Source organism: Coffea arabica, chromosome 9e (genome assembly GCF_036785885.1).
Source record: "Coffea arabica cultivar ET-39 chromosome 9e, Coffea Arabica ET-39 HiFi, whole genome shotgun sequence".
NCBI classification, from domain to species: Eukaryota; Viridiplantae; Streptophyta; class Magnoliopsida; order Gentianales; family Rubiaceae; genus Coffea; species Coffea arabica.
The window spans coordinates 3,454,611-3,462,892 of record NC_092327.1 but is presented as its reverse complement, the minus strand read 5'-3'; the positions used below and the strand labels follow the sequence as shown (position 1 = coordinate 3,462,892).

General features: G+C 32.2%; 1 long non-coding RNA gene across 1 annotated transcript; it reads left to right on the top strand.

Annotated features, from left to right (window-relative positions):
- Positions 1-2,661: 2,661 nt before the first annotated feature.
- LOC113709472 (uncharacterized) lies at positions 2,662-6,219 on the top strand. Its single transcript, XR_003452711.2, has 3 exons — positions 2,662-2,855; positions 4,427-4,616; positions 5,959-6,219. It is a non-coding gene; the product is annotated as an uncharacterized lncRNA (long non-coding RNA).
- The last annotated feature ends 2,063 nt before the right edge of the window (positions 6,220-8,282 follow it).

Genomic DNA, 8,282 nt, shown 5'->3' with positions numbered 1-8,282 from the left:
TCATCACTATTGCTTGGCCTATTTACGGACGACTTTTTGTTGTCGTCACTGATCACAAAAAAAAAAAGTTATTAGTGACAATATTTTGTAGTGATGACAATAAGTCGTCACAAAAGGAGCTTTTTTAGTCGCGACACTTAAAGTTGTCACAATTGTATCAAAGCAACTAAATATTTAGTGACGACCAGTTATTTTCGTCACAAACTACACTGCAAGAAATATGGTCATTAGTGACAACATTTCTAGTGACGACAAAAGTCATCACAAAACGTTGTTGTTTAGTGACGACAAGGATAGTTGTCATAATTGCTCAAAGCAACTAAGTCTTCAGTGACGACCTTGAAAAACGTTGTCACTAAAATGATCTATATAGTGACAACTTGTAATATCGTCACTGTCACTCTACCGATTCGGGTTTAGTGACAAGAATTAATCGTCACTGTTTAAAGTACTTATTTCTAAGTCACTTTCATTAATTCTACTGTGCCACCCTAACTTTTGCGATTTAGCCCCAAATGTTGTAAAAAATTCCATTCATTCCATTATGATACCTTAACTTTTACAATTTAGCCCCATATGTAGTACACCGATTTCTTTAATTCTATTATTACTCCCTAACTTTTGTAATTTAGCCCCATATGTAATTCACCAATTTCATTAATTCTACTATGGCACTCTAACTTTTGCAATTTAACCCCCATATGTAATACACCAATTTTATTATTTCTATTATGGCACCCTAGCTTTTACAATTTAGCCCCTATTTTTTTATTAGGAAATTGCGAATGGTATCTTGATAAACTATGCATAAATATTTTATAATTTTCTCAAACTTAAGTAATAATTTATTATAAACTCTAAAGATATATCTTTCATTATAATAGTTATAAGGCAGCCAGGTCTTTTTATCAATGGAATAAGAAATTTATGCCAGATTTATCCTTTGTACTACATGCCAAGTAGTATTAGCAAAGGAATAACAAAGTACTACAAAGTAATTAACAAAATAGCCTTCAGGGAGTGTAGTTTATGGGCAAATGAGCATTATCTATTCAAAGTACCAACTTTTTATGGGCATTTTACTCTCAAACATATAATTTATGATAAATTTATAAATGTTTGTAAGTAAAATTCAAAAAGTGTTACACTAATTTCTTACAAAACGAAAACTGGCAGGTTATCTTTTCAACATAAATTAAATTTTTTTAAAAAAAGAAATGGCCCATAAAGTACCAACTCTTTGTGGGTTTCCTCCATTACATGAACAAATATTCTGCTCTTTATGGGCATTTCACTCTGAATCATTTAATTTATGTTAAATACATAAATGTTTGTAAGTAAAATTCAAAAAAGTGTTGCACTAATATTTTTATGAAAGGGAAACTGGTAGGTTTTGTATTTAACATAAATTAAATATGTGAAAGCAAAAAAAAAAAAAGAAATTACCCATAAATCTATGTCTTGCAAATCTATACTAGTAAAATAGTTTCAAACAAAATTAAACATTAAAATAAACTGTAATTTATACACATTAAAATATCTGTAATTTATACACATTTTGCAACTACTACTTTGTGTTTTCTCTGTAATGAATTTTTTAACTATTGAGAACTTAAGTTTTGTCTTGCAAATCTATACTAGTACAATAGTTTTAAACAAAATTAAATATTAAAATAAATGTTTGAAAAAGAACAAAAGTACATTTATCACTTGCAGTAATGTAATAAAATTTTCTCAACCATTATCAATATGTTCACAAAAGTATTAAAAACTAGCAATTGACAATATTAAAAACTAGCAATTTAATTAGTGACGACTTTTCTTGTCATTATAATTAGTGACGACTTTTCTTGTCATTTAATTAGTGACGACTAGCAATTTAATTAGTAACATTATGTCATCACTAAATTTTCTTTGATTTTGACTTAACAATAATGTCTTATTAATAGCATTTGATTATTTTTAATGAAAGTCTGTTATAACCATAAAATTTGACTTTCGTTATTTTCAATTAATGATGTACTTTAGTGCTGCAATTATAAAAAATTGCAGGGCTAAAATATTTGCAAATTATAAAAGTATATTTTCACTTATATGTAATTAACAAATTTTGCCACCTATATTGATGAAAATTTGTGTTTTTGTACTAAAAAATAAAAAATAATACTATAGCAATAAAATCTATGCTTCAAACCAAATTAAAAATAAAAAAAGCATGATGATTGGTCTCAAATGTTGGGAAAATGATTATTTTTATTGAAACTATGTTATAACCATATAATTTGAGTTTAATTATTTTCAATTACAAGATTTTCTTTAGTGCTGCAATTATAAGAAATTAGTATAAAATATTAGTAAATTATAAAAGTACATTTTCAATTATATGAAATTAACAATTTTTGCCACCTATGTTGATGAAAATTTTTATTTTTTGCTAAAAAATAAAGAATAATACTATAGCATTAAAATCTATGGTTCAAACCATATTACAAATCTAGAAAAAAACATGATTTTTGGTATCAAATGGAAGGAAAATGAGTGAAGTCAAAATTTTGATCAAATCATAGTGAAAGTGCCGCGCAACAAAAACAATATCCAAAGCAAAGCTAAGACCAAAGTAACGGAACACATTCTGAAAACAAAAGCAACGGAACACTTGGTCTGACTTAAAGCAACGGAACACTTGAGCAACACAAACTTTCACCGAGCTGAAGTAAACAAGCTTCTGCACTGAGCACAAAACAGAGCTTCCGTACGGCCTGATACTTTCACCCACACAACAAATCCGTTCTCTGGCTTCTCACTAGCATCACCATGGCTGTCCAGCATTAAAGTACAAGGTTTTCATTGGAAAGGTTCGTTTTTCTCTCTCCTATACATTTTCCCCAATTTTTCCAAATCCCTAATATATAAGATCCTTTTTGTTATCGCTACTGAGTCGCCTGGATTAAGCTGTGTAGCTACTTGTTTTAGCTTCAATATTTCGGGTTATCTGACCACAGGTTAGGGTAGTTTAGGATGGTCCGAGGAGCCGGTGCTCCTTATTTTCTGGAATGCATTAAAGAGGGAGGAGACAGAATTGTTGAAAATTGGAATGGAAGCCTATGTTGGGCATTCCGAGAGAAGGGATCGAGTTTTGTTTAAATAACTGGCCAATTAGGTGAGTAGTTCAAGGTTATTTCATTGACAGCGCAATTAATTTTTGTAGGCTTACCCAGTAAGCGAAGTTTTGAGCTTCCATGGTTTTGGTTTGCTGTCGTTGGAAATACTGATATATTAAATTTTTGTGGCCCTATTGCTAATTACGTAATACATGTCTTGGTTGAGAGTTAGGTGTAACCGTGACCAAAATCTTTTTCGTTTTCTTGCGTATATATCCCCTTAGCCGATAAGGTTGCCATGAAAGGGGACAGAAATTGAGGGAATGGACGAAGGAATCATTTATGTCCACTGCCCAGTTCTTGTGAATTAGCAGCAACCAAGACTCTAGTCTCAGTGGGTCTATTTTCTCTAATATTTTCAGTTGCATTGCAATAAATTCTGGTATTGTTTTTTTAAAAAGAAAATTCTGGTTTTTGTATATAGGGATCGAAGGGTTAAATTAACACCCTATATCTGAAATCTGCACTTTTGATGGCTTAATAAGTAGCATAGTTATATTGATTATGTACAACATTAATCCTCCGAAGTGGAGCATAAGCTATGGATTTAGTTGACAAATTGATAAAGTCAAATCGGTCATATTTTAGTCAAGTATAATTCTCAGAAGTATGCTTGTTAAACAGTGTATATATTTATTCTTTTCCCAAAAATACCAGTTAGGATGATCAAGAAAAAAAATGAACCAGCAATCTAATTTTTTTTCTTTTCTAAAAATCACTGAAGAAATAGATAAGCTAACAATCTAATTTTTCTACAATAAGTTTAACGTTTTGCTTTTGAATAAATGGTCCTCGTTTGATTACTCTAACATTTAAGTGGCACTAGACTATTAAACCACTCTATGGAGATATTAGATATACATATTCTACAATATTTTTAATCCAGGCTGTCTTACATATTATCACATCACTAAATGACTTTCTGATCTTAGCCGGTGACCACAATTTCATTTAGCTATGGTTTGTTTTTCAATTTACTTGACCGAGCTCAGGTAGGACATTAGGAACTGTGATGAGTCAATTTCAGGCTAATTGTAAAGCGCATAGCCATCAGTGGAAGCTTTAAGGACTTTCACTAACCTGGAATTGGATGTTCTCATATTTAGTTCAAAGTCACGTATTCCTTAAAAGATATGAGCAATTTGAAAACCTGTCTTTCTTGTTAGTAAATTGATTATGCTCAAAGTCCCCTTTTTCCTCAAGATACTCCAGATTCTAAGTTTGTTGAAAGGAGATGCTAAATTTATCTTTAATGGATGTTAAAGAGGCTGGTGGAGAAGGTCTATGCCTTGTATTCAAGTCCTTGTATCAACAGCAGCTGATGCAAAGGCTTGAGAATCAACAAGCTGAAATGCAAAACCAGCAGCTTGAAATGCAGGAACTCCTTAAGGCTTTACGAGCAGAATTGCAGTCCAAGAACCAAGGCAATGGAAATGCATCTGGTAGTAATAGCTGGTAATGCATCCTTCTCATACGAATAATTGAATTACAATACTAATGTGAACTGTTGCTATTCTGATCCTTTAACTTATTGATTTTGGGGCTGATGTTATGCATCATTGTGGACTGTTTTTTATAATAGCATTTTTTGGGGCTGATGTGACCTGTTTTTGGGTAACTTGTGGTCACTGTGGACTGTTTTTTGGTAATAGCATTTTTTGGGGCTGATGTTATGCATCATTGTGGACTATTTTTTGTTATAGTTGTGTAGTTTATGGTTATGGTTATGGCTGATCTGTAGTTTTTGGTAACTTGTGGTCACTGTGGACTGTTTTTTGGTAATAGCTGGTAATAGCATTTTTTGGGGCTGATGTTATGCATCATTATGGACTGTTTTTTGTTATGATTGTGTAGTTTATGGTTATGGTTATGGCTGATGTGTAATTTTTGGTAACTTGTGGTCATTGTGGACTGTTTTTTGGTAATAGCTAGTAATAACATTTTTTGGGGTTGATGTTATCCATCATTGTGGACTATTTTTTGTTATGGTTGTGTAGTTTATTGTTATGATTATGGGGCTGATGGTTGTGTAATAACATTTTTTGGTGCTGATGTTATGCATCATTGTTATCTGAACTTATTCTTTGGAAAATATCTAGGTATCATGTATATAGTGCTGTTAGTTTATCAATAGAGAGCTAAAAATCTGATTGTTCATCTGCAATAGTATATTATTTCCAAGTACAAGCGACAGACCATGCATGGATAGCAATCTTCTTTTTGCCTATGTAGTGACTTGAAAGAAATGAATATAATGCAAAGGGGGCGTTTGTGAAATTTGATTGGTTTCACCTGTTTAGATGGTCTTCACTTTCACATTGTGAGGCAAATAACTCATTCTCTTTGCACAGTTTAATCCTACAGAGGCATCGTTTCTTTCATGATTTATGAAGCATAAACTCCTAAATCAAAGAGGGCTAGTACCTCCTGTATTCACACCTCGTACAATAAGTTGCTTTCTGTGTTTTAATATATAAACAACCAAAAGCATAAAGATTAAACAATAATTACTGTGGGAGTCCAATTTAATTGTTCAATAAGTTGAGCTATTTAAAGAAGAAGAAAGAAAATAAAAAAAAACTGTTTTAGAGAGCTCTTTAGTTGAGCTTATGCAGTGTTGTATTTGTATAGATTGGACTGTGATTTCTAATTTCTTGCTGGTGTTGTAATATGTGGGCCCAAATTATATGAGGTTCTTAATGAATTGTAATTTTTGTCTTAATAATCTAAGTCTCATTACTTGTTCTTTATTATTGTACTCCTCCCCTTACCTACTTCTTTTACTCTTTTATGACAGATAAATGCTATTCATACTAGCTTTTGGAAGATATCTATGGTTATGGTTGAATAACGTTGAAGAGAAAATTGCCTTTTGCTCATGGAGTGGTTCATTTAGATGTTTTTCAATTTCTTAAACTGTAATTGCTTTTGTACTTGTACCTTATGTACAAGTGATATTTTGGACAAATGTTATTTTTGTAGGCATTAGTTGGGTAATGTACACTTGAATTTGGCATTTGAGAATGCTATATTATTACCATGTAATCTAATGCAAATACTTTTGGTTATCAATCGTTCATGTTTATTTGTATGGTTTGTTTAAAATCAATGATTTAGCAATGATTACAGGCCAAATTATGACTATTAAGCTATTGAGAAATTATCTAATGACAAAAAAAAGTTGTCACAAAATAGAAAATAAAAACTTCTTGTCACAACAGAGACTGTCACTAAATCTAAGCTACATTTGTGACGACAATTGTTATCAGTAAAATAGTTATATACAATGACTTTCGGTGCTTTTTAGTGACGACCTTAAGTAGAGCATTTTTTACAAAAGATCAATTCGTCAATAAAATACTTCCGGATTGTTGTCACTAATGACAACTATTTAGTGACGACATTTCAGGTCGTCACTAAATAGTTGTCATTAGTGACAACAATTCGGAAGTGTTTTATTGATGACTTGATTTTTTGTCAAAAATGCTCTACTTAAAGTCGTCACTAATGAGAACTATTTAGTGACGAAATTTTAGGTCGTCACTGTTTACTTTTACCGACGGGGATTTTGTGACGACTTTGTGACGATCAAAAAGTCGTTAATAAAAGGTATTTGTGACGATATTTGTATGTTCTGTGATGACTTTGTGTTGTCACTGATGAACAATTTTCTTGTAGTGCCACTTACTCATGAGTAACCCAATCTCACAATCTGAAACTCTGATACCAATTTGATAGGGAGAAATATCTCGAGAGACCCCACCAAAGAGCTCAATATGTAAGTCAGGAACCCAATTCTGACCCAAAAGTTGAACCTATTAGGTTTCAGACCCTTACTTTCATATTAACTGCTCTTTCTCCATCTCTCGGACCGATATGGGATATAACCCTTTACTCATGAACCTAACAAATCTCCTCTTTAATGAGTAACCCCCACATTAAACCCAAATTTACAATCTCTTCTTCGAACCCACTTTAATACTCAACGCAAACCTACCTTATCACCTAAGGTCACATCTTCTCCCAAATATGGACTCACTCTTTTTCAACATCCAAACTGGATTTTTGGACCTTTCCCAACCCTTGGCTCTATCTCATACCAACTGGACCCTCTGCCAAACCCATGATGCACCTGGTCCAACACTACCGAAACTTCTTAGCATATCGGTCCACTACCAAGAAGAGAATTTTCACCAGTTCAACTCCAAGAAGAATCCACTTGCCCATGAGTAGCTCAGTCTCACAATCTGAAACTCTGATACTAATTTAGTAGGGAAAAACACCTCGAGAAATTTCAGCAAAGAGCCCAATATGTAAGTCAGGAACCCAACTCTGACCCAAAAATTTAAACTATTATGTTTTGGACCCTTACTTACATATTAATTACTGTTTCTCCATCTCTCAGACTAATGTGGGACATAATCCTTTACTCATGAATCTAAAATTTTCATTTTTTTCCAATAATCATTTATTTTTCGCTAGAGAAATTAGTTTTTAAAGAATTAAGCATTTAGCTTATTGCATCAATGTAGTAAAAGTAGTGATAGGCACTCCAAAATGCTAAATTGCAAGCCATCCTAGCCGTAAAATGTGTATTACTAAGGGGAATAGAGATTTTCAAAATTTTTAAGTTATTTTGGCCTTCTAGAACCTTTTTTTAAAATGCCAAATTCACTTAGATTTTATATTGATTGTCGTTTTAAACCCTCTCTTTTGAAAACTTAAGTCTTTCAAAATCACTAAAAAAAAAAAACTTAAGTCTTTTAACATTAATTTAAGAATTCTCTAAACCAGCATATTAGTAAATTGATGCCCAAGTTGTGCATTAAAATGCGCATTCTTATCAACTGAAAAGAGGGAAATCGATTGAATTATAACCAAAGGAGAAAACACTTAATTTGTGTTGGGCTCAAAATTTCCATCGTATGCAATTTGCTTTTTCCTATGGATTCCAAAAGCTCAGAGTCATATTCTAGCTATGAGTAGAATGCAAAGGTGATGGAATAATGACATTCTTATAAACAGTTACAAAACCTGTCAATCATGTTAGCGAGTTCCATACTATGAAATTAATTCTCCTTTTGTATTGCGATTACCAAAGGATACTTATGTTTCACACCA